General features: G+C 37.3%; 1 long non-coding RNA gene across 1 annotated transcript; it reads left to right on the top strand.

Moving 5' to 3' along the window:
- The first annotated feature begins 555 nt into the window (after nucleotides 1–555).
- On the top strand, nucleotides 556–7,524 carry LOC105877388 (uncharacterized). Its single transcript, XR_012921341.1, has 3 exons — nucleotides 556–739; nucleotides 2,432–2,532; nucleotides 7,245–7,524. It is a non-coding gene; the product is annotated as an uncharacterized LOC105877388 (long non-coding RNA).
- Nucleotides 7,525–25,878: the final 18,354 nt, after the last annotated feature.

The raw sequence follows: 25,878 nt of genomic DNA, 5'->3' as shown, positions 1-25,878 counted from the left end.
CATATTAGTTAAAATGTTTAAATTTTCATTGAACTTTTTCTTTGACCCACAGATGATATAGAAGTGTGTTTATTAAATACTAAATGTGAGAAGTTATTTCTCCTTTTAGTTTGTTTTGTTGTTGTATTTAGTTTCTGGCTTAAGAGCTCTGAGGTTAGAAGATATGCTATGTATGGTTTCAATCCTTGAACATTTAAATTTTCTTTATGGCTTACCATATGGTCAATTTTGCAAATGCTTCATATGTGTTTGAAAAGAATGCATATTTTGCAACTGATAGATCTGATGTTCTATATATGTCAATGTTTAATTAGGCTGTAAACATTTTGTCTGATTTTTAATATTAATTATGAGAAAACAGTGCAATGTGGAAGTCTCCTACTCTGTAGTATTGTCTTTTTCTCCTTATAATTCAATTAATTTTATGTCTGTAGTTTGAAGTCATGTTTTTAGGTAGATCCAAAATAATGTATACAAGTACATATATTTGAACTGTACTTTTTATCCTTATAACATGACCTTCTTTCTTCCAAGCAATTCTTTTAGCCTTAAAGTATATTTTGTATGATGTTAATATAGCTATGGTAGCTTCCTTTTAATTAACGTCAACATGGTATTTTTTTTTCATCTTTTTACTTTCAAGTTGTCTAATCATTATGTGCTACATTTGTTTCTAATAATCAGCACATAATTACATTCTCTTTTTAAATTGAATCTGAAGATCTTTGTCTTTTTACAGGTGCATTTAGTTCATTTTAATTTAATGCAATTGCTCATATGTTTGTATTTATACTATACTACTTTTTTGTATTGTTGATCACTTATTCGTTTCTCTCTACTAGTATGAAAGCTGCACATTCTTTTCTTATTTTAAAAGTTACTTTGTAAATTACTACAAGCATTTGAAGCCCAAATTTGAAGCCCAAATTTAGCCAATACTTTTAACTACCTTTGGGACATTTCTATTGAAACATTTCTATTGAAAGGTCCCAAAGGACGTTAGAAACTTAGGCTCAATTTATTTCTCTCCCTACTTTTGTGTTATTGTCTTTATCTATCTTAATTCTGTTCTTTTTTAAATTCCAGAGATATTATTATTCTTTTATCCAGTTGATGGTCTTCTAGCTTTACATCCTCATTATCTCTTTATTTGCTCTTTATTTTTTGTGTAGCTTGGACTTTTCAACTAGAATCACTTTCCTCTGGTTTGAGGTACATCATTTAGAGCTGCCTTTAGTGTGGATCTACTGGTGGTAAACTCTCTCAGTTGCTGTCTTTCAAAAATTGCCTTTATTGCACTCATTCTTGAAAGGTATTTTGATGAATATGAAATTATAGTGTGATAGTATTTTTTTTTCTCAGCACATTCTACCACCTTCCTACTTCTATTAATACTGTTGGAATGAAAGCTATCAGTCAAATTATTGCTTCTTTAAAGTTCATCTTTGTCTATGACTACTTTTACAATCTTTTATTTTGGCATTAGTTTCACTATGAATTTTTTATCCTACTTTGGATTTGTTGAGATTCTTGTATTTGTATTTTTATATCTTTCATCACTTCTAGAAAATTCTTAGCTATTATAATATCTAATATATTTTTAATCATTTTTTTAAATTACTTCTGGGTCTCTGATTTAGTATGTGTTAGATAATCTCACTCTCTTTTCTATGTTCCCCTATCTTTTTTTCATTTTTCTAACTCTTCAAAACCTGTGCTACATCTGGAGTATTTCTTTTGAGCTATATCCAATTCACAAATTCTTTTTATAATTGAATCCAGTCTATGCTAAAATCCATATATTCAGTTTTAAATTTTAATTACTGCATTTTTTAATTTTTAGAAGCTCAATTTTTTTTCTGTAAATCTACTTTGTCTTTTTTTTAAACTTTCTATTCTATAAACAAAATTTCAAATTTGTTTCTGATTTTTTAAAATCAACTAGGCATTAGTATTTTACGACCTGTTTGTAATTTAAATAACTGAAATCTTGTGGATACACTTTTTCTTTCTGAGTTTTTGTTTATGATACCTAGTTTTCTTGTGTAGTTCACAAAAAAATATGGAAACTGCTTATTTTCTTAGAAATTTGTAAAAATTACCTTAGGACTGGCATTAAGGTAGTATGTATGTATGTGTGTGTGTGTGTGTGTGTGTGTGTGTGTGTGTGTTGTGTGTGTTTCTAAATATATCCTTACAAGAATCTCTGGATCAGAAAACAGATCATTTGTTACTCACAGAACATCTTAACACCAATTACCCATGACCTAATTCTCAATAGGTGATGCAATGAGGGTTAAATACCTACAAATTCAGAGTAATTTGCCATAAGAGGGATGGAGAGGGATTTACTATAAGAGAGAATCACCATAATTATGAGACTTAGAGATTATATAGGGTGGCTGACACATCTGCTCCTCCTCTACTCCAGAGAGAGAGAGAGAAAGAGAGAGAAAACCTTCTGAAATATAAACAATCCTCTCTGGGGAGAAGAAGGAAGATGCAGACTGTAGGTTTTAACCTTGCTGCAATGTAAGTGAATGGCTTCTGAGGGGGTAAGTCTCCAAACCTTTGCTTCCAGGGCATGGTTGGTGTTAAATCATTCTTTAACCATTTTTTCAGTGCTCTTTGCCTAGAAAGCCTGCACCATGCAGAAATGCAGAAATGTGAAAATATTCACAGAAGATTGTTTTCCAACAGGTGGTTCTTTGCAGAGTTTAGTTACCTTTGCTTCTACAGGTGTCTCAGGCATAAACTATCTGGCACCCACTTAATCTCGTTTAAGCTAAATTAATAGCTTGAAGTGTATTGCACCACCAAGATAATATATATTAGCAAATCTGTATGAGAAAAAAAAATAGTTGTTTTATGTTATCTCAGAGGTAGTTCCCCCACTCCCTCCTGAGCTCTTCTCGATGTCAAAGTAAATTTTCCTATATCCTGGGAAGTGCATGGGGTTAAGATAGGGCAGATTTAACTCTAGGCTTTTTCTTCTCTGTTTATAATCTGCGAGAGTCTGAGTAATGAAGTTTAAATTTGTCAGGTTCAGCAAATGTCTTCAGGGTCAAAGTGGCTATAATGCTATATGTCCCCTTTTCTCTTTAGCATGGAGATTAGCCTATCTTGCCCACTCTTTGACATTTTAAGACTATTTACCATTTTTAAAAAATCTATCATTTTAATTATTTTAATGGAAGGATCGAGTCTGCCATATAGTACTGGCATTCCTGCTCATAGGCCTCCTAAGCATCTCTCACATACACTTAACTCTCCTTGTTTCTCCTTCCAACTCTCTAGTTGAAGTTCTCACCAATTCTTATCTGAGTTGCTGCAATGGGCTGTGTCTGTGCTTTCTAAATCTGCAAATATGATACACTCGCTCTACAGACTGTTGTCAGTTTTAAAATATATATATAAATTTGATAATGCCATGCCCCAAACCCCAAACTCTTCATCTGCTTCTCATCATTCACAAGAAGAAACACTACATAGTCCTATTTGGTTTGACCCTGTTTTCTCTCAGGCTGCTCCAGAACCACTCTCTTTCTCTTGTTCTAGTACCTAGTCAGGCTGGCCTGTGTTCCGGGTCTTGCGTGGCTCATACTTCATGCTCCTTCCCGACTAGCGCCTTTCCATGTGCTTTCCCTCTGGCTGCAGTCTGCTCCTGCCCGGCCCCAATTTACTTAGCTCTTCTGTTGTTCAACCTCTATTTCCTTAGGAACATTCTCAGGCTCCTGTCCTCCATCGATTCCTTCTTTATAGACCCTCAAGCATGTAAGGTACACGCTTTCTCTCTCTCGGGCACTTATCACAGTTGTAATTTTACATTTGTCTGTTTTTATTCCACGTAGGCTCTGTGTTTCTGGAGGGTAGGACTATATTTGTTTGGCTGACCATGACATCCAGTCCCGACATCTAGTGCAACACTGGTGCTTGGATCATTGTAGGAAGTAGATATGAAAATATTTACTAAATAAGTAGGAGAATGGATATTGTATGCAAGGTTGACTATTTCTCATATGTTATAATGGTGAAATCTTGCATAGTGAGGTACCAAATGAGATACTTCTGTGAAATATGTAGGACGATAACTGGAGTCCATGATCTTAAGTGAAGTAACATAGAAATGGAAAACCAAGTACCGCGTGTTGTCACTTATAAGTGAGAGCTAAGCTATGGCTATGCAGGGACATACAGAGTGGGATAATGGACACTGGAGACTCAGAAGTGGGGAGGGAGGAGGGGATAGGGGAAGAAAAACTACCTATCAAGTGCAATGTACATTGTTCAGGTGATGGGTATGCTAAAAACCCACCCATCTCCACTATATAATTCATCCATGTAATGAAAAACCACTTGTACTCCTAAATATACCCAAAATTTCTAAAAAAAGTATTTAAAAAAAACCAGAGATAATAAAGTATATTGAAAATATTGCCTAAGATGTTTTTGTGTTAAATATAACAGACTATTGGGACAGTGACATGCTATATATCAAAGATCCCACAAGTATTTTTCAAAAAAGTTAGTTTTCTTTCATCATACATGATAATCTTGGATGACTTAGCATAGGCAACTGGTTCTAATAAGAGCTAATGCAACATGATGAAGAACTGTACAAATGGTGGTGCTTTAAGTCATGTAAATCCTTCTGTAAACAGTGTCATAATGACGTTTTCTAATACTCCTTTTTAAATTTATTTTTTATTTTAGTGTATTATGGGGGTACAAGTGTTAAGGTTACGTATATTGCCTATGCCCCTCTCCCCCCTCGAGTAAGAGCTTCAAGCGTGTCCATCCCCCAAACGTTGCACATCTTACTCGTTTGGTTGTATATACCCATTCCCTCCTTCCTCCTCCCACCCTCCTGACACTGGATAAATGTTACTCCTATATGCCCACTTAGCTGTTGATCCATTAATACCAATTTGCTGGTGAGTACATGTGGTGCTGGTTTTTCCATTCTTGAGATACTTCACTTAGTAGAATGGGTTCCAGCTCTATCCAGGAATATACAAGAGGTGCTATATCACCATTGATTCTTAAAGCTGAGTAGTACTCCATGGTATACATATACCACATTTTATTAATCCACTCATGAATTGGTGGACACTTGGATTGTTTCCACAGCTTTGCAATTGTAAATTGTGCCTCTATAAACATTTGAATGCAGGTGTCTTTTCCATAAAGTGACTTTTGATCTTTTGGGTAGATGCCCAGTAGTGGAATTGCTGGATCAAATGGTAGATCTACTTGTACCTCTTTGAGGTATCTCCATATTGCTTTCCACAGAGGTTGAACTAGTTTGCAGTCCCACCAGCAGTGTGGGAGTGTTCCTCTCTCTCCGCATCCACGCCAGCATTTGTTGTTTGGGGACTATTTGATAAAGGCCATTCTCACTGGAGTTAAGTGATATCTCATTGTGGTTTTGATTTGCATTTCCCTGATGATTAGAGATATTGAGCATTTTTTCATATATTTGTTGGCCATTATTCTGTCTTCTTTTGAGAAGTTTCTGTTCATGTCCTTTGCCCATTTTTTGATAGGGTTGTTTGCTTTTTCTTGCTGATTTTCCTGAGTTCTAAATAGATTCTAGTTATCAGCCCTTTATCAGATGTGTGGTTGGCAAAATTTTTCTCCCATTCTGTGGGTTGTCTATTTGCTCTCTTGACAGTTTCTTTGGGTGTGCAGAAGGTTTTTAATTTGATAAGGTCCCATTTGTTTATTTTTGTTGCTGTTGTAATTGCCTTTGGGGTCTTCTTCATAAATTCTTTGCCTAGGCCAATGTCTAGAAGGGTATTTCCAACATTTTCCTCTAGAATTCTAATAGTTTCACACCTAAGGTTCAAGTCTGTTACCCAGCGTGAGTTGATTTTTGTGAAAAGTGAAAGGTATGGGCTCCATTTCAGTCTTCTACATGTGGCTATCCAGTTTTCCCAGCACCATTTATTGAATAAGGATTCTTTTCCCCAGTGTATGTTTTTGTCTGCTTTGTCAAAGATTAGTTGGCTATATGAGGATGGTTTTATTTCTGGGTTCTCTGTTCTGTTCCACTGGTCAATGTCCCTGTTCTTAGAACTAGGGAAGGAAAATGGTTTCTCTGGTATTGTATATTCTCTGAAGATATATATTAAAATTTTCTTCTCTTTAACTGTAAAGGTAGTGTCAAATAATGATTAATAGCACAGCCTTGGGAATCAGGTCTGACTTCATATTCAGGCTCAAATACTTATCATCTCTATGGTCTTTGTAGTGTTACATAAATTCTGTAAGGCCCAGTTGACTTAAATGTCAAATGGAATTAATAATAATACCAACCTCATAAGGTTGTTATATGAATAACAAGAGTTAACTTATATAAAGTACATAGACTATTGCCTAATAAATAGTAAATGATTAATAAACGACAGTCATTATGATTATTTGGCCTGTGATAGATCAGAATTTTATAACTAAGCAGTTATACACTTCCAGGGTGAAAGTTGAGGCTATATTATTCCTGGCTGGTTTCCTTTTATAGATTAATTTTAAGGTGCACTAGACTTGAAGTCAGAAGACTTGGATTTGAATCCAACACACTAACTGTTACCATGAGCATAAGCTGAATCTTAACAACTACGTCTGTAATGTGGGGGGATAACAATAATTATCTGAGAGGGTTGTTTGAAACTTACAAAATATAGCAGAAAATGTAATTGCTCCAATCAGATTTCTTAGTTTCTCTTGCTACTGTTTTTGTACACTGCCAAATGTAGTGAGATATTATTTTAAAATATTAATTTTGTCCTAATTTCTGCCCAGTTGGAAATTGGTCAGAGGCATTCATTGCTTTGAGGAGAATTAGAATTGTTGAAAACAAGCATTTAGAGAATGAAACAGCCAATATTTCAATCTTGACATGCAAAATAGGCTTTTGGGGCCTTCTTTAAAAACTATAATTTTTAAAACAATATTTTTAATTTGGAAGAGCCAGCTTTTTATGGAAAGAAGAAAAGGCTCTTGATTTTCAAGACAGAAGACTCTGAAGGAAGTAGAACATAGGGTATAAAGCTTAATAATAAACTGGAAAGAGAGTAGCAAGCTCCTCAGTTTACTCAATCTTGATGGTAGTAGTGGTGTTCATTAATTTGGGGGTGAGTGATGTGGCTACTCAATGAATGTCACTTAGAAAGAAAGGAGAGAAGAAGCATGGAAGAGACCAGCAAATTAGCACTGTGAGAATGATTATCACGATTTTTCTTCAGCCCTAGTTTACTGTGCAATTGCTAAAGTGATATCTTCAGATGCTGTGTTGCATTTGGGTGACTACCACGTCGCTTGTGTTGAGGAGCCATGCTAGTGCTGCTCAGGTAGCTGTCAAGGGAGAGTCCTGCATCCACACCTGCCTGCATATCATCCATAGATTCTGCAGCAGAAAAGGCATTTGTCCATTGCCCAAGATTTTGCTGCCTCTCATCCAAGTAGCCCCATTGTGAAGACGACACCCATTTTTCTACGGCTCAGGCATTTTATGACCCCTGGGAACCACAGGTAAGTGGTTGTATGGAGTTTGATGAGAGAAATCTCCTAGCACCAGCATCTGCATAAGAAAGGATGGTGGTGAAATACTCATCATACCAAAATTTCCATTTATCCCCTCCCTGGGTCCAGCAAGTAATTTTTACTTATCCTTACAAATAGGTCTCAATGTCTCATTTACTCTTAATTCTTTCCACACCACCAAGGAAGTGTTAGTTACCCCTTTCTTTTGGGTAAACCACTATGTTTTGTATTCTAGCACTTGTCACAGTATGTTGCCAATATTTATTTACATTTGTTTATACTTCAAGACTATGCAATTAATAGTGTTATTTAATCTTGGCATCTCCAGCATATAATTCCTGGCACATCAAAGACTCTTAGCAATTGCCAAGTGAATAAATGAATGTGTATATATGAATATGAATATATGAATATATATTATTCTCTTCTTGTAAACATAATTTTAAGGCTTACTTTCTGCAGATTTTCCTAAAATCAGAATAAATATAAATTATCTAGAAAGTGTAGGATCAATAGCTAAATATTATGATATTTTCCTGGTAAGAATTGGGACCATCTGGTCTTATATAGACAATATTAAGCATTTCCTAAGTGGTGTAATTTTTACTGTGCCTCTGGAAACCTCTTTTTGACCAAATGGTCTTCACTCCATCCTCTAGGATAGCTGAAATTGTACTATATTCACATTTCATGTATTACAGAATGCCAAGATTTAAAGTCATGAATGTCCTTATTGGTAGCCTGGGTATGGGAGCCAATAGAATTAAAGTCAACTGTAAGTTTCAACATAAATATTGAATGAGCTGTGAATTCAACCTAGTTATATACTAATACTTGGCTTAAATTAAAAGTAGTTAAAAGTGATTGTATTACTCCTTTAAGATCACACAATTTTGCAATTCTTTTATTAATAAAAATATTGTTTTTTTAAAGTAAGGGAATTGTAATATTGAAGTAGACTCAATTTTGTCTCTCTCTTACGCATATATTTATACCCTCCTTCTTAGAACCAAAGACCATTTTGCCGATATACCTCACTAACACATCTTCAAACACTTTAATCCCTATTTTCTCTGTCAAGTAAATTCTGTGATCTTTCTTCATTTTGGACACTCCTGAAGGCCTATGAAGAGGCCCAGGCCCAGCAAGGGCAGGGAGGATTGCAAAGAGAGACCCAGAGTGGGTTTATCCTGAGAGTGTTGCTACCTGGCTCAGCAAACCCTATTATAATTGCTGTTTGGTATTTCATTGCTTGTTGCCAGTGTTAAGAAAACTTTCTTAAATAGTATATATATATTTCAACTTCAAATGTAGTAATACTCAAGCCTGCCAACCACCAGAATTACCTGGGTCTTGTAAAAAAATACAAATTCTTCACCCCTTTGGAGATTTGGTTTCAGTAGGTCTGAGGAGTTACTCATGTTTTTCAAATGTTCCCAAGTTGATTCTGATGTTCTATTAAGATCGAAGCTTTGCAGACCCAATATCATCAAAATGTCTATACTACCCAAACTGATCTACAGATTCAATGCAATACCTATTAAAATCCCATCAGCATTCTTCACAGATATAGAAAAAATAATTTTACACTTCCTATGGAACCAAAGAAGACCCCGAATATCAAGAGCAATTCTAGGCAACAAAAACAAAATGGGAAGCATTAATATGCCAGATATCAAACTATACTACAAAGCTGCAGTAATTAAATCAATATGGTATTGGCACAAAAATAGGAATATTGACCAGTGGAACAGATGTGAGAATCCTGATATAAAACCATCCTCATATAGCCATCTAATCTTTGACAAAGCAGACAAAAACATACGCTGGGGAAAAGAATCCCTTTTCAATAAATGGTGCTGGGAAAACTGGATAGCCACCTGTAGAAGGCTAAAACAGGACCCACACCTTCCACCTCTCACAAAAACCAACTCACGCTGGATAACAGACTTAAACCTAAGGTATGAAACTATTAGAACTCTAGAGGAAAAAGTTGGAAACACTCTCCTAGACATCGGCCTGGGCAAAGAGTTTATGAAGAAGTCCCCAAAGGCAATCACAGCAGCAACTAAAATAAATAAATGGGACATGATCAAACTACAAAGCTTCTGCACAGCCAAAGAAATAGTCATGAAAGTAAACAGACAACCTACAGAATGGGAGAAAATTTTTGCATCCTATGCATCCAATAAGGGACTGATAACTAGAATATACTTAGAACTCACGAAAATCAGGAAGAAAAAATCAAATAACCCCATTAAAAAGTGGGCAAAGGACTTGAACAGAAACTTCTCTAAAGAAGACAGAAGAATGGCCAACAAACATATGACAAAATGCTCAACATCTCTAATCATCAGGGAAATGCAAATCAAAACCACAATGAGATATCACTTAACCCCAGTGAGAATGGCCTTTATCAAAAAATCTCGAAACAATAAATGCTGGCGTGGTTGCGGAGAGAGAGGAGCACTCTTACACTGCTGGTGGGACTGCAAACTAGTTCAACCTCTGTGGAAAGCAATATGGAGATACCTTAAAGCGATACAAGTGAATCTACCATTTGATCCAGCAATCCCATTGCTGGGCATCTACCCAAAAGATCCAGTGACACTCTACAAAAAAGACACCTGCACTCGAATGTTTATAGCAGCACAATTCATAATTGCAAGGCTGTGGAAACAGCCCAAGTGCCCATCAATCCAAGAATGGATTAATAAAATGTGGTATATGTATACCATGGAGTACTATTCAGCTCTAAGAAACAATGGTGATATAGCACATCTTATATTTTCCTGGTTAGAGCTGGAACCCATACTACTAAGTGAAGTATCCCAAGAATGGAAAAACAAGCACCAGATATATTCTCCAGCAAACTGGTATTAACTGAGTAGCACCTAAGTGGACACATAGGTACTACAGTAATAGGGTATTGGGCAGGTGGGAGGGGGGAGGGTGGCGGGTATATACATACATAATGAGTGATATGTGCACCATCTGGGGGATGGTCATGATGGAGACTCAGACTTGTGGGGGGAGGGGGGTAAATGGGCATTTATTAAACCTTAAAATCTGTACCCCCATAATATGCCGAAAAAAAAAAAAAAAGAGGCACAATGCATAAGAAGGTGGAAACTTCTCCAAACTCTCCATAATGGGCTATTTCTTTTATAATTCCACAAATAAATTTAAATTTAAAAAAAAAATCCAAGCTTAATAGTCAAGGTAACATGTGTATCATGTCTCTCATTCCACAGATAATATTTTGCACAACCAATGGAGCATAGTGGTGGTGGAAACAAAGATCCTTCAAATGGCAGACATGCAATCTTTGATGCCTAAATAAATGTTTTAAAAGATGTTCCCACCAATGTTCAGCCATTTCAGAAACAGTAAGTATTCTAGCCCAACACCATCCTCTTGTCATTTTTCAAGGTCCTCTTAAAAACCTCACCTGAATGTCTATGAAACTGTTATGACTCATGATAATGTTTTTTTCCTCCAAACTCCTACATCAATAAAGCCTATAGGATGAAACTTAACACTTAAGTGTATGCCTTTATTAAGTAAAATGGCAAGAACTCTGTAAATTGCAAATTATAATTCAAATGGTACAGTTTTTATTCTGTCTTCTATTGTTTGTTGTTGTTTCTACTCTTCTAGATTTCTCTTTTAGATTTCAAACTCTCAAAAGCTATGGGTACTTTTTCTTATTCAAATAATAAAAAATCAAAAATAACATGTTCATGAACTTGGGAATAGTATTGCAGGCTGAAGAAGATGGGCTACTAGTTCTATTTAGGGAAGTAAAATTGGTGCCTAAGAAGGCAATTAGATCCCCTAAGCTTTTATGTTCTCGTTATTGCTTTGGAATGTCAATTTTTCTAGCTACTACATTTTAGTTTTATGTACACAGATTTATAGTTTTCTAGCCTAAAAATGTAGACTCCATAGGTCAGGGACTCATAATCAATTGGTAACCTATTTATTAGGTTCAAATTATTGACCAGACTTGAAAGATTCATGTCTTCCTCCATATTTCCTGATTCTTTTTTGGGCCTCAAGATGATTGTTTAGAAGATATTTTCTAGGCCAGGTGTGGTGGCTCGTAATTCTAGCACTCTGGGAGGCTGAGGTGGGCGGATTGCTCAAGGTCAGGAGTTTGAGACCAGCCTGAGCAAGAGCGAGACCCTGTCTCTACTAAAAACAGAAAGAAATTAATTGGCCAACTAAAAATATATAGAAAAAATTAGCCAGGCATGGTGGCATGCCTGTAATCCCAGCTACTCGGGAGGCCGAGGCAGAAGGATTGCTTGAGCCCAGGAGTTTGAGGTTGCTGTGAGCTAGGCTGACGCCATGACACTCTAGCCAGGGCAACAGAGTGAGACTCTGTCTCAAAAAAAAAAAAAAAAAACAAAAACAAAAAAAAAAAAAACCAGGTATTGTCTGATGATTATTATGCATTTTAGCATTTAAGATAGGTTAAAACATGCAGGAACTGAAGCATTAAAAGCCAAACTTGCATTTCATGGTTGATATATACATTTTCTGGAACTACACAACATTAAGATTTTAGATATATTACTCTTCACATATTTCTTGCCATTTTTTTAGTTTGAATAAAAATACAAGACATTTACTCAGTAACATTTGGTATTCATATTGTTTATTTTACCATGTATTAATTTCCATACTGAGGAAGGGTACAGTGTGAATTATACAGATCTGAACACCGCCTCTTATATACTCACCATATTTCCTTGGCCATGAATAAAATACAGTAGACCTTTGAACAACAGGAGTTTGAACTGCATGAGTCGACTTATACACAGATTTTCTTCCCTGAGAAGGTACAATCAACCTCTCCTCCTCCTCCTCCTCTGCCTACTCAATGTGAAGACCATAAAGACAAAGACCTTTACAATCATCCACTTTCACTTAATGAGTAGTAAATATATTTTCTCTTCCTATGATTTTCTTTCTTTTTGAGACAGAGTCTCACTCTGTCACCTGGGCTAGAGTGCTGTGGCGTCAGCCTAGCTCACAGCAACCTCAAACTCCTGGGCTCAAGCGATCCTCCTACCTCAGCCTCCCGAGTAGCTGGGACTATAGGCATGCACCACCATGCCCAGCTAATTTATATGTGTGTGTGTGTGTGTATATATATATATATATATATATATATATATATATATATATATTTAGTTGTCCAGCTAATTTCTTTCTATTTTTTAGTAGAGACAGGGTCTTGCTCTTGCTCAGGCTGGTCTCGAACTCCTGAGCTCAAACAATCCTCCTGCCTCAGCCTCCCAGAGTGCTAGGATTACAGGTGTGAGCTACCATGCCCTGCCCCTATGATTTTCTTAACAGCATTTTCTTTTCTCTAGCTTGCTTTATTGTAAGAATACGGCACATAATATGAATAACACACAATATGTTTTAATCTACTGTTTATATTATCAGTAAGTCTTCTAGTGAACAGTAGGCTATTAAATTTTGGGGAGTCAAAAGTTGTACATGAATTTTCAACTGTGTGGGGTTGGTGGGGGTAGCACCCCTAACTCCCATGTTGTTCAAGGATCAACTGTACATCTAACCACACAGTGAGTGGAAGACAAATTCTTAATGGTAGGAGTGGCTTGCTTATTTATCTTCAAATATCAGTGGTAGAAAACTAGTAGATAAATTCTATAAAGTTTCTTTTATAAATATTTGCAGCTATATTCTAGAAATAACCTTTAAATTATATATGAAATATATACAGAGATTTTGCAAAAAGAATGATACATGATTAGTGGTCCTTTCTGTGTGTTTGCACTTAATAATTGAATAGTTACCATTACTGAAACATAGAGTCACTTGGGCCTACCATTTTAATTGATAATTTCAGTGTTCAATCTGCAAACAAGATGTAAAATGAGTCCATGAGGAAAATAAAGAACTTTGTAGATGTAGATTTCATTGGTTATGAAGTCAGTTTATACCTCTACATTAAAAACTTGTATGTTTCAGCTTAAAACTCTTATTATAAACATTGCTATAAGCTTGTGGTTTTAACGACGTAAATGAAGATAGTTTGCAAAGTTGGAAATTAGTAAGGGTCAAATTCAGCCTTGAAAAGAACTACAAGAACGTACAACCAAATTTTGAGCTAGATTGTGGTGATAGTGTTGAGGGTTGGAAACTAGTTATTTTGAGCTGTTAAAACAAGGTACCATAGCCTGAGTGGCTTAAACAACAGACATTTTTTTTTTTTTTCTCGCAGCTTTGGAGGCTAGAAGTTCCAAGGCAGGGTGTCAACATGGCCAGATTTTGGTGAGAGCTGTCTTCCTGCTGTCCTCATATGGCAGGGTGGAAGGGTAAGGAGTGGAAGTAAGTGCTTTCATGTCTCTTTTTACAAGAGACAAACCCTGTCACCCACCCTCATGACTGAATTACCTCCCAAAGGCTCCAACTCCAAATACCATCACAATGGGAATTGGGGCTTCAATATATGAATTTGAGGGGACACAAGATGCAGTCCATAACAGGGAAAATAAACAAACAAAATGGATGAGGGTATAGACCTAAAAACAATTGTTGCAGACTAGAGATATTTGGGTAAAGAAAAAAAAAAACATTGAGAGGGAATTCTCAAAGACTGGAGCAATTTAGTTGAAAATTCTTGAAACCCTGCTGTTGAAAACTGAAGTTAGAACTCTATAGAATTGGCACTCCTCATTTCATCTGTCTCAGTATGTTGATATCAAAAGCATGGACCAAAAGCATGGATCACAATTATCACAAGGTGGCTAGCTGAAAATAGGCCCAGCTATTTAGACTATAATTCCTATATCGATTGATTATCTAGTTGATTAATAAATTATCTGATTCAACAAACTTTTTTGTTGTTGTTTTACTTTGTTCCAGGGACTCTGCCAGACTCCAGTGTGGGAATGAATGAGAAATGGTACCCTGCTCAAGGAGCTGAGAGAGCTAAATTGCCCAAGGTCCTACTGATGGAGAGCAGCAGAGCCCACGTGGGAATCCAGGTGTTATGATTTCTGAATGAGTGCTCTTCCCAGGAGGCCATATTGCTTCTGAAGTTTAAAAGTCTGACCAACACCACAGAGAATTCTTGACAGTGAAGTAAGCAAATCAGTATCTCTAACTTATGGTAGGTTATTAAGGTATTTGGGACTATTAAAAACAAACTTGCGGAATCTGAGGTAATGGGCCCTAAAGTCCCTACAATAGGGATCAAACTCTAAACCTAAGAAACATCCCCAAACACAACTACTAAAACATCAAAGATATTGGTTTTAAAATACAAAAACAGTAAAGCAAGTATTTAAAGTATCAAGACAAGTATTTAAATGTAATTGAGGTCCTTTCTTAATTACTTAATTAAAGCACTTCTACATATGTGGGATAGGGAATCTTCAATTTCCAGCTTGAACAGCTCTTCTGTGCTCCTTGCTGTGGGGAGAAACTTTTAAGACTTGGTAGCTGATTGGATATGTATCCCTTCATCAGGAAAATAAGCAGTCAAAGCAGGGCAAAGGGAACTCACAACTACTGAGTAGCATCCATGCTCCCTGAGTTTTATGAGTGCCATGTCATTTAATTACCAAAACAATTTTATATGGTGGGGATTACTGTTTTCATTTTAATGAAAACTCTAAATTCAAATATTTTAAATACTATGGCCAAGGGCACACAGTTTGTAAATGATACAGGCAGAAATGGAACTAGTCTGGTCTGATTCCAAGTTCATGTTCTTTGCAGCATACCCTACCTCCTCCGGGGGTTAGGGCAAGATTTAAATGAAAGAAAATACGTCCGAAGGTGAAGTAGGAAGATGGAAGTAGGGAAAGGGCTAACATTTAGATTTTTGTTGAATTGACGAATGTTATCAGCAGAAGACCTGGGTTTATAATCCTCATTATTCCCTGATCAAAAATCACTTTTCCACAACTGATGTCAAGAAGCAAGCTCAGTTTCCTCACTCCCTTGTGCTGTATCCAGGAGCAAACCCTAATACTCTTAGAAGATCTTCTGAGAGAGTCTGTATCTACTGAGAAGTAAGAAGATAAAATCCTGAGCCCTGGAAGTAGATAGCTTATGTTTGAATCCCACCTTTGCCACCAACTAGATGTGTGTAGACAAACTGTTTAACCTTTGTGTGACTTGGTTGTGTCAATGGGGATGCTAATAATAATGCCTAAGTCCTAAACTTGTGGGGAGTAAATAAAATAATACATATAAAGAACTTAATACAGTGTTCCATCTGTAGTGAGTGCTCAAGAAATCCTAGTTTTTCTATTACTTTTAAAGATGAATATGATAGGTATAAATTGCTCCCCTACCCTCAGGGGCAAGAAATAACATATATCTTTATATGGTAAACTGAGTTGGCTCCATGTCAAGGATTGGTAACAACTCACTCCCACTCTTTGACGCATCTAAGTTTAGAATTTATGAGTTCTATATTGCAGGAGAAGCATTGTTGATGTCCAGGCTCAGTTGGCCTATCCAGAGATGGTGACTCTACTGCCAAAAGAGCTCTTCATGATGGCTTTTCTAGCATTTCCCAAATTTCAGCCATTTTTATTCAAAGTTCTACCACTCATTTGATTGGAGTCAGGTCACCACCAATTCCTGAAACCTATACCTGACAATCTTCTTTCTCAGTCTTAAGGATCTAACCATCCATTTTAATTTGGGGCCATTCCCTCTTTAAAATCCTCTGTCCCTGACTCTTCTCAGATCTACTTTGCTGGGCATATTCTCTTGTGTGGCTCTGAAGAAGGTATTCTTTCTTCACCAAGGGTGGGGATGATGGTAAGGAATATCCCAGAACTTTAGGAACACAATTCTTGTCTGTCCTTACTGGGGGAAAAGACGTGCCTTTGTTATTTCCGAGAGACATTGCTTCAGAAAAAAAATAACCCAAACTCAAAGTAACAGTGAACTTTCTCAGTAAATTACCTTGCAAGTATGCATAAAACCATGCTACTTGCAAGATACTGTAGGAAATATCGAGAAAAAATTATGATCTGTTCCTTCAAAGCGCTTATCCTCTAGTTAGGCAAATGAAACCAAGTCAAGATCAAACAACTGAGATATCTCTGAGCTTCCTGGAATTTCTATCAAAAAATCTGAATGTCTTTGCAGTGATTGTAAAACATGACAAATTTAACTAAGAGCTAGCTTGGAGAGTTATGTCTCAGCCTGAAGATATACTTTGATGACCGTGATCTTTGTCTTTTTGCTTTAGTGACATAGAGACGAATTGGGTGCTGGGGTATCAGAGAATCTGCCTAGCTGATTAGGCTGCTATAGACATAACAGACGCCATACTTTAAATTAGCTCCAATAGTCTAATCAGACTGAACAGACTACTTGAAGCTGTGCTGGAGACATATTGGCAGCCAATGAAGCCTGTCTAGAGGGATTTTGGTGAAAAACCAAAGTATATAAATACTGAAAGCAGTTTGATTCCATTTTCTTCTAAGTCATTAAGAATAAAAATGTTCCTGGTAACAATCTATTTCTATCTTAACTTTATTATCTTTAAAGTTTGTCTTTACATATATGAGTTTTAAGAATTATACAAAATAATAATGTTTCTCATTGCATTCATGAGTGACTTAATATATATATGTTTTTAAACAACACACTCAGGAGCATTTTGATAGTACAGATCACATCATGAAGATGCCCATTACCACCTGGGGCAAAATACACTAATTGCAGATTTAGGTCTTTTGATCAAGGAAGCCAATTACATCTTGATTCTGCAATCTTGAACACATTCATAATCTAAGGAAAATTTACATCACTTGTCATGAAAAGGCATTGAACTTTTTCTCATAATGAACTTTTCCAGAATATATTTTTTTTCCACATGTTTTTGAACATAAATAGAAAACTGTCCTAAGTCAGGTTTCCTGGGAAACAAAATCTGTGTGGAAGTTTCCAGGCAGGAGGTTTATTGGTGAGTGCTCTCAGGATCAACACCTGTGATGGGGTTATGGCGGGAGAATGGGAAGGAGGAGGCACACCCTCAATCATTAGCTGAGGCTGTCAGCAGTCAAGGGAATGAGTGCCTCAGCATTTATTACAGTCCACTCACTGTGTTTCTTAGATCCATTTGTTCTGGGAATATCTCCTCCAGAATTATGACTGGTCTTTTTTTGAGGGGAAAGTTGCCTGAGAAAGGTTGGCAACTCCATAACTCCATCTGTGCCATTGATCTCAAGACTGCAATTAGTACAACCTCTATGGAAAACAGTATGGGGATTCCTCAAAGAACTGAAAGTAGTCCTACCATTCGATCCAGCAATCTCACTACTACTCAGAGGAAAAGAAGTCATTATATCAAATGGCCTTATATACACCTGCACATAAATGTTTATCACACCATAATTCACAATTATAAAGATATAGAGTCAACCTAAGTGCTCATCAGTACATAAGTGGATAAAGAAAATGTGGTGTATATATACCATGGAGTACTATTCATCCATAAAAAGGAAAGAAATAATGTCTTTCACAACAACTTGGATGGAGCTAGAGACCATTATCCTAAGTGAAGTATCTCAGGAATGGAAAAACAAACACCACATGTTCTTACTAATAAGTGGAAGCTAAACAATGCGTATACATGGTCATATAGTGGTATAAAGATCATTGGAAACTAAAAAGAGGGGAGAGTGGGAGGGAGAGGGGAGAGGAAGAAGGGCTAAAAACTTACCTATTTGGTACAATGTACACCACTCTGATGACGGGCATACAAAACAGCCCTGATACTGCATGATACAATTCATCCATGTAACAAGAAAACTTGTATCACCTTCATATTTTGAAGTAAAAAAAAGAATGTATTTTGTACTTGTTGTTTCCTTCCTCTACCATCCTCTGCTACCTATTCCCCTGACCCTTGGCTATCATCTCTTTTGGTCTAGGTGATCTAACCTGATGGAATGATCCAGATTTAAATCCTAAAGAGTATGAATCCCTGGTTACTATGCCCATGGCTGCTGCATATGTCTATTTATCAATAAAATTGGGCAAGGGATTTACAAGAGACTCCAGATGATCACCTGAGTACCAAACATATGCTCCCATTATTTATGAGTAGCCTTATGTTCTCTTATTAATCAGAGTTGTTACCTCTGGCAACATGGCAACTCTATTTTCTTCCTTCTGGTGTCTTAGTATAAGAAGCCTGATGTGACCAGGTAAGAGCCCTAGCTTAAAGTTTAATGAAATTCTTGTTATGTTCCTTGGTGAAAGCATTCTCCTTTTGGGAGCTAGTCCACTAAACCCACGAAGCCTAGAGTTGCAAGAATAGGTTGCACAATCAGCCAATCTATTCTCCAGTGTCTGTATATGAATCTCTCTCTCTCTATATATATATATATGTACATATATTTTTTTATCTTAGACCTTCTCTTTTTTTAATACAACACAAATGGCCAGACATACCACCCAAATCTCTGACCAATGTGAGAATTCCCCTCACTGCTGTCACTTGGAGCCACCTCTCACTGGTAGTTCATTTTCAGCTAGTACCATCCTTACTAAAATGACCCATTTCAGCCTGGGCTGTACACACCAAGGCCAGCCTTTTCTGTCTTCATTATCAGGTAGGGGGGAACCCATATGAGGCCATAGGCATGAGTTGAGCTGACAATGGGGCCTGGGCTACTGATTGTCTGTAATGGACTCGTGCTTTTGCTTCTGGACTTGTTTGTGCCTGATCCCGAATGTACCGCTTCTCTTAAATTTCTGGGCACCTAATTACTGAATGTTCTAATGAAGTTACTTAGAAACAGCTTTATCCTTTCAGTTCTGGCTTTTAAGATTTATTAGTGGGTCCAAGAATAGAGATTATTCTGGGGCTGATTACTGAGACAAGAATTGTCTGAATACCCTACCCCATGAATGATGAGATTGTCCAGTCTGGCTGAGGGAAAAAGGAGCCTTTTTCCTTTGCATGAGCTCCAGGTACTGTTTCCTCTAATCCTTTTGGGTGGTTCTCTTCTGGGATTCAGGTGGTTTCTTCACATGGATGTACTGATCAGTAAGTACTCAGCTGAATATCCCAGGGGAACCTCTGCAGATCTCTGGAACTTTCTTTCTGGGCCACTCTCTGATCTCCAGTACTCTACCCTGTGAACTTTAGCTGCCTTCTTTTTCCTGACTCTTAGTTTGTCTCCTCAACTAAGGAAATTTGCTGAGCTCTGCCTTAGTTTCCCCTCTTTGAGCCACAGCCTGAAAATTCTCTTGACAGTAAGTTCGAACAATCATAGGGCTCACCTTAATTTTTTCATTCTCTTTGTGATCACTGTCTTTCACTGCCTAATGTTAAATATGTTGAAAACCATTGTTTCATTTGTATAGTTGTTTCATGTGAGGACGTAAATCTGATCCCCATCTTGGCCTATGTCCTCAATTATTAATATCAACTCGGACCTGGTATTTAACAATCCTGTAATTATCTGTGTATTTCCCTTTTCCCAGTATATGGGATTGGGCATGACAATAGATCACAGCAAACATCTTTACTTAAAAGTGAAACAAAAACCAATTCTCAGATATTAAATATTTTGCTGCCCCTTATGTTTATAACCCATGTACAGAAAATTCATGTTGTACATGCATATTATTTATCTCCTAGGATTTTATTACTCATCTTCTGCCCTCTCATAGCACTTTGTATATTCATTATGATGCTAATTACCCGTGGACTTGTTGTTTTGCTGCCCAACCTCCATTGTTCTTTCTTACTGGTTCCCTGAATTCTGTTATTGGAATTATGGCTTCTCCATTTCACTCCTCTAACCAAGGTTACTGGATCCAACATGGGTCAATCATGTGCTCCCTCAGTGGACAGAAGATGGTCATTCCACCTGGGCAGGCATATCTTCACCAAACCATTCCTGCTGTGACTACTCTGTGGTGGTTCCCACATCCTATCTTGCCTTGGTGGGTGTCAGTGCTGTAGGCGGGTTCTCCAGCCTCCGATCAATTCTGAGTCTCCCAATCCATACAAAGTACTTCCTTTTCCATAACACATTCAGAATACATTTCTGCTGTCTATACTCAATAAAACAACCCATCTATCTTCAGTGCTATGGTTATGTGTATTTCTCCCTGCAACTAGTTTGTGAGCCAATGGAAAGCAAGAACAATGGTTTATTTATCTTTGTGTCTTCTGCAGAACCAAGAACAATTGTAGACATTAAATAAATACTGCATTAAAATTTGTCAATCATCAAACGTTTTTAGTACTTTTTTTGTGAGTGATGAATTGTCTACTTACATGAACAAGTCACAATCTTTTAGTCTAGCAGCGGTGTCATAGAATCAACTTCACCTTGACAAAAGCCTTCCAGAGAGAACTTTTGAAGAAATAGACTGTATTTCCTATTTAAAAGTATATGGGAATAAAGTCCTTCATGTGCCACTTTACAAAAAGCTCCAACCTTCTGTGCAAAACCTGGTGGTCTAAAATCTCCTGAATCTGTAAGTTGCTATTGATAACACTTAACTCTCCTCTCTTCTAGACACTTTTCATGTCTGGGCATTTGAGTTGATATTTTTATCTTTACCTCTAGTTATTTTTTTCTTCCTCTAAGGCCCAGGATTGATATCTGTGCTCCATTACTTCTCTACTTATAATACTTTCTGGAAGGATGGCTCCCACCATGTGTATGAAGATAGTTTCCAAATCTTTATCCCAAGGCCTAATTTCTCAGCTGTGCTTTAGTTTTACATCTGCTTCTGCCTGAGTGACATGGGCATATCCATATACTGCCACCCATCAAAGCTAAATCTGGCACACACTGAACTCCTCACCTTTTAAAGTGTCACCTTGTCATTTCCCCACCATCATTAAAATGAGGATCATCCCCCAGACTTGGGAAGTGGAATGTATTTTTGTCTTCTCTATTCTGTTACTCTGCCTATACAGATCAAGTCCACATGAGTCACATGTTCCCAAAAGTCAGGCTTTTTCATCAGCTATCTTCATCTGTGTACATTGTATATGCCAAACAAAGAAACAGAACAGAGACTAAAAATTGGAACTAAATTTGGGACTAAAAATTAGAATTGAGCTATAGGAAGGAATAAAATCTGTTTTATACAACTACCCCTCAGTGGTGATGCTGGGAACCTAACATCTCTTGCCCTAACCCTGAGTCAGTTTGATTCAGGTAGGAGGAACTCAGGATTAGAATGAATAATCTTCTACCTACAGTGATGTTTTTACTTTAATTTGATTTTGATATGTTTTGTACTTTACTCACTTAAGGATAGTAAGGTGGCTAGACTTAGCTAAAGGCAATAAAATAGACACAAGGTTCTATAGGTAAAAATACCTAAGAAGCGACACAATAAAAATATGTTTTTGGAAAATAGATTTGTCATTTCTTAATGTTTTTTATTGTTATTTGACATTGTGTGGTTTGTTATTTTATATTTAAACATGAGTTCTCTTTATTCATTTCATTCACTATAAATATTTTGTCTTTATATCAGCACTGTTAATTATAAGCAGAATAGTCCTTTGATTCAAAATCATCATTAATTTGTAAATTGCAGGACACCACACCAATAAAGACACTGCTACTTACTCAAAGACAACTAGATATAAAGCACAGTTTAGAGGAAAGGTAGTTGCTCAAGAACACATAGTGGGATTTTAGAGTTTCCTACTGGCCCATTGGTAGAAATACTATGAGTATATTTCCTTCTACATGTACTAAAACAATCAAAACTCCTCATTTCCCCCAAGCCCATTCCTGATTCCCCATTTTCTGTTAGCTGAAGTGTAAAAGTGTGAGCCCATTTTCAAACCCTTCCCTCTCAATGCAGTGAGTTAATTCATTCCCATTTAATTTCTAAAATACTACCTTCATTCATTTGCTTTTTCCCACTCCATGTTACTGTGTCACTGATACACTTGGTCTTGTGTCTCTTGCCTTGTATTACAATAGACTCTTCTCGAGTCCTTGATTCCAATCTCTTCTCTTCACCAGTAACCCTCCACACTACTAACGTATTTGTTTTTCTAAAGGGATATCAGATCACTTTATTTCCTGCTCAACAAATCTTTGATGTCTTATTGTTATTATAATAAAATTCAAATTTCCTAGTGTGATATTCATTGTTAAGATCTAAAACCAATCATCAGTTAAGTGCTGAACTGCACTGAAAATAATTTTCCTCCTGCTATCAAGATTCTATAACTATATATTTGCTTTTCACCCTTTATGTCTTACTTCTCACTGTAGGGTTCCATTCACTTTACCTGTCAGTTTTACTAGATCTTCCCCAAGCATGTACTTCCCCAAGCAAGTAGAGCATGTGCTCTACTTCCATGCCTCTATGGTTTTTAAACTTCTGCTCACTTTTACATGGAATTCTCAATTCATTCTGCTTTTCTGTATCAGAAATTCTATTTATTCTTCCTGGCAAAGACTATAATCTAAGTCTTTGGTCAACAGAGTGAAACCCTGTGTCTAAAAACCGAAAGTCCTAGATGGCATCTTCTTCCTCCAATAGAAGGCTATTTCATCTATATTGAAAATATGTTGGTTAGTGTAGCCATGTTCATTAATGATCCTAGCCAGCTCTTCTGGATAACTTAACGTGGCTTCTATATTAGCAGTTGCATCTTCACCTTGCACTTTTATATCATGAAGATAGCTCTTTTCCTTAAACTTTCTTAGCCAACCTCTGCTAGTTTCCAACTTTTCTTCTGCAGCTTACTCACCTCTCTTTAGCCTTCATAGAATTGAAGAGACTTAGAGTCTTGCTCTGGATTAGGCTTTGGCTTAAGGGAATATTGTGGCTGGTTTGATCTTCTCTGCAGATCGCTCAAACTTTCTCCATATCAGGAATAAGGCTATTTCACTTTCTTATCATTTGTATGTTTTCTGGAGTAGCACTTTTAATTTCTTTCAAGAATTTTTTCCTTTGCATTCACAATTTGGCTAACTGCTGTAAGCAGCTAGCTTTCAGCCTGTCTCGGCTTTCAACATGACTTTCTCTCTGAGCTTAATCATTTTTAGCTTTTCACATAAAGTGAGAGGCATTGGACTCTTCCGTTCACTTGAGCACGTACAGGGCATTGTAGGGTTATCAATTGGCCTCATTTCAATATTCTGTCTCAGGGAATAGGAGGAGGACTGAGAAAAGAGAAGAGGGTGGAAATGGCTGGTGATTGGAGCTGGCAGAACACACAGTTCATCGTGTTATGTGGGTGCAGTTTGTGGTGCCCCCAAACAATTACAATAGTAACATCAAAGATCACTAATCACGGATCACTTTAACAGATATAGTAACAATGAAAACTTTGAAATATCATGAGAATTACCAAAATGTGACACAGAGACATGAAATGAGCACATGCTGCTGGCAAAATGGCATTAACAGACGTGTTTAACACAGGGTTACCACAAACCTTCAATCTGTAAAAAAAAAAATGCAATAAAAATGCAATATCTGCAATATCTATTTTTACAATATCTGTAAAAAATGCAATAAGTGAAGTGCAATAGAACAAGGTATACCTGTGTTTATTTTAACCACTATAATTTTTTACCTGAAATTTCCACTTTGTTTATTCTTCCTACAGCATTTACAAAATCTCTTCTTTAATCTAATTGAGGCATTTGATTATTTTTATATTTGACCAGTTTTTTCAATAATACTACTTGACATGGTCTATGTGTCTCATTTGTTGTCTGCTTTTCATGGTGATTGTTTGCATTAAATGGCTAATGACTTTGCCTGTGATTTCATGTTAGTTAAACATATCGGAACCCTTGAGCAGTTCTGTGTATTGGGGGTGTACGTTCTTCTCGTAAGTTTAAGGAGAGGTGAAGAAATGTGCCTCATGGCAAAGGACCACAAGAACCACAGAGTGCCGACAACATTGTTTGATGTCTTCTGACAGACAGCTTCTCAGATAATGGATTCTACCTTAATCTTTTTGAAGGAAGTACTACTGTTTAAAAATCTACAATCAATCAGTTAGGATTTGGAGTAGTGAGAGTGAATGAGCAAATGCTTATGGCCAGTAGGTCAAACCAATCCTTCCTTCCTTCCTTCCTTCCTTCCTTCCTTCCTTCCTTCCTTCCTTCCTTCCTTCCTTCCTTCCTTCCTTCCTTCCTTCCTTCCTTCCTTCCTTCCTCCCCTCATTCCTTTCCTTTCTTTCCATCCTCTTTCTTTCTCCCTTCCCTTCCCCTTCCTTCCTTTTCCCTTTTTCCCTTTTCCTTTCCTTTTCCCTTCCCCTCCCCCTCCCCCTCCCCCTCCACTCCCCTCCCCTCCCCTCCCCTCCCCTCCCCTCCCCTCCCCTTCCCTTCCCTTCCCTTCCCTTCCCTCCCCTCCCCTCCCCTCCCCTCCCTCCCTTCCTCCCTCTCTCCCTCCCTCCCTCCCCGCCCCTTCCCTTTCCTTTCTTTTCTTTCTGTTTTTGAGACATGGCCTTGCTCTGTTGCCCGGGCTAGAGTGCAGTGGCACCATCATAGCTAACTGCAACCTCAAACTTAACCTCAAACCTCAAACTGCTTAAGAGATCTCCCTGCCTCAGATTCCCGAGTAGCTGGGATTACAGGCATGCGCTTCCATGCCAGATAAACTTTTTTTAAAATTTAGGAATACTATGGAGGTACCTACATTTTTGTTACATAGTCTGCTTTTGTACAGTTTGAGTCAAAGTTATAAGTGTGCCCTTCATCCAGATAGTGTTCATTGTACCTGTCAGGTGTGAATTTACTTATCCCCTTCTCCCCCTCCCACATACTTGATTTCCGTTGAGTTTCACTTCCATATGTGCACATAAGTGTTGATAGATTAGTTCCAGTTTAGTATTGAGTACATGTGGTATTTGTTTTTCCATTCCTGTGATACTGCACTTAGAAGAATATACCAGATAATTTTTTTAAGTTTTTTTGTAGGGACAGGGTCTCTCTATGTTGCCCTGGCTGATCTCAAACTCTTGGCCTCCTCCTGCCTCGGCCTCTCAAACTGCTAGGATCACAGGCATGAGCCACCGCCCCCAACCCCCAGCAAGTCTTTATCTGCCTGCATATTACCTAGTATACCTTGGTGGCTGAGCTTTTTTATTATTGATTTCTGCCTTTTAATAATGGTGGGACAAGCAATGAGTCCCTCAAGAACAAATGGGAGAGAGCCAAAAGTAAGGCTTTAAAATGATTTAACATCCTATTCTTCCCCTCTGGATTTTGTTGTCACCCCTGATACTATGTTCTCACCCCCAAATCTCTCCTCTCTCTCTCTCTCTCTCTCTCTCTCTCTCACACACACACACACACACACACA

The sequence above is a fragment of the Microcebus murinus genome, chromosome 10, assembly GCF_040939455.1.
Source record: "Microcebus murinus isolate Inina chromosome 10, M.murinus_Inina_mat1.0, whole genome shotgun sequence".
NCBI lineage: Eukaryota > Metazoa > Chordata > Mammalia > Primates > Cheirogaleidae > Microcebus > Microcebus murinus.
The sequence above is the reverse complement of the archived record's forward strand: the minus strand, read 5'-3'. Positions and strand labels throughout refer to the sequence as shown.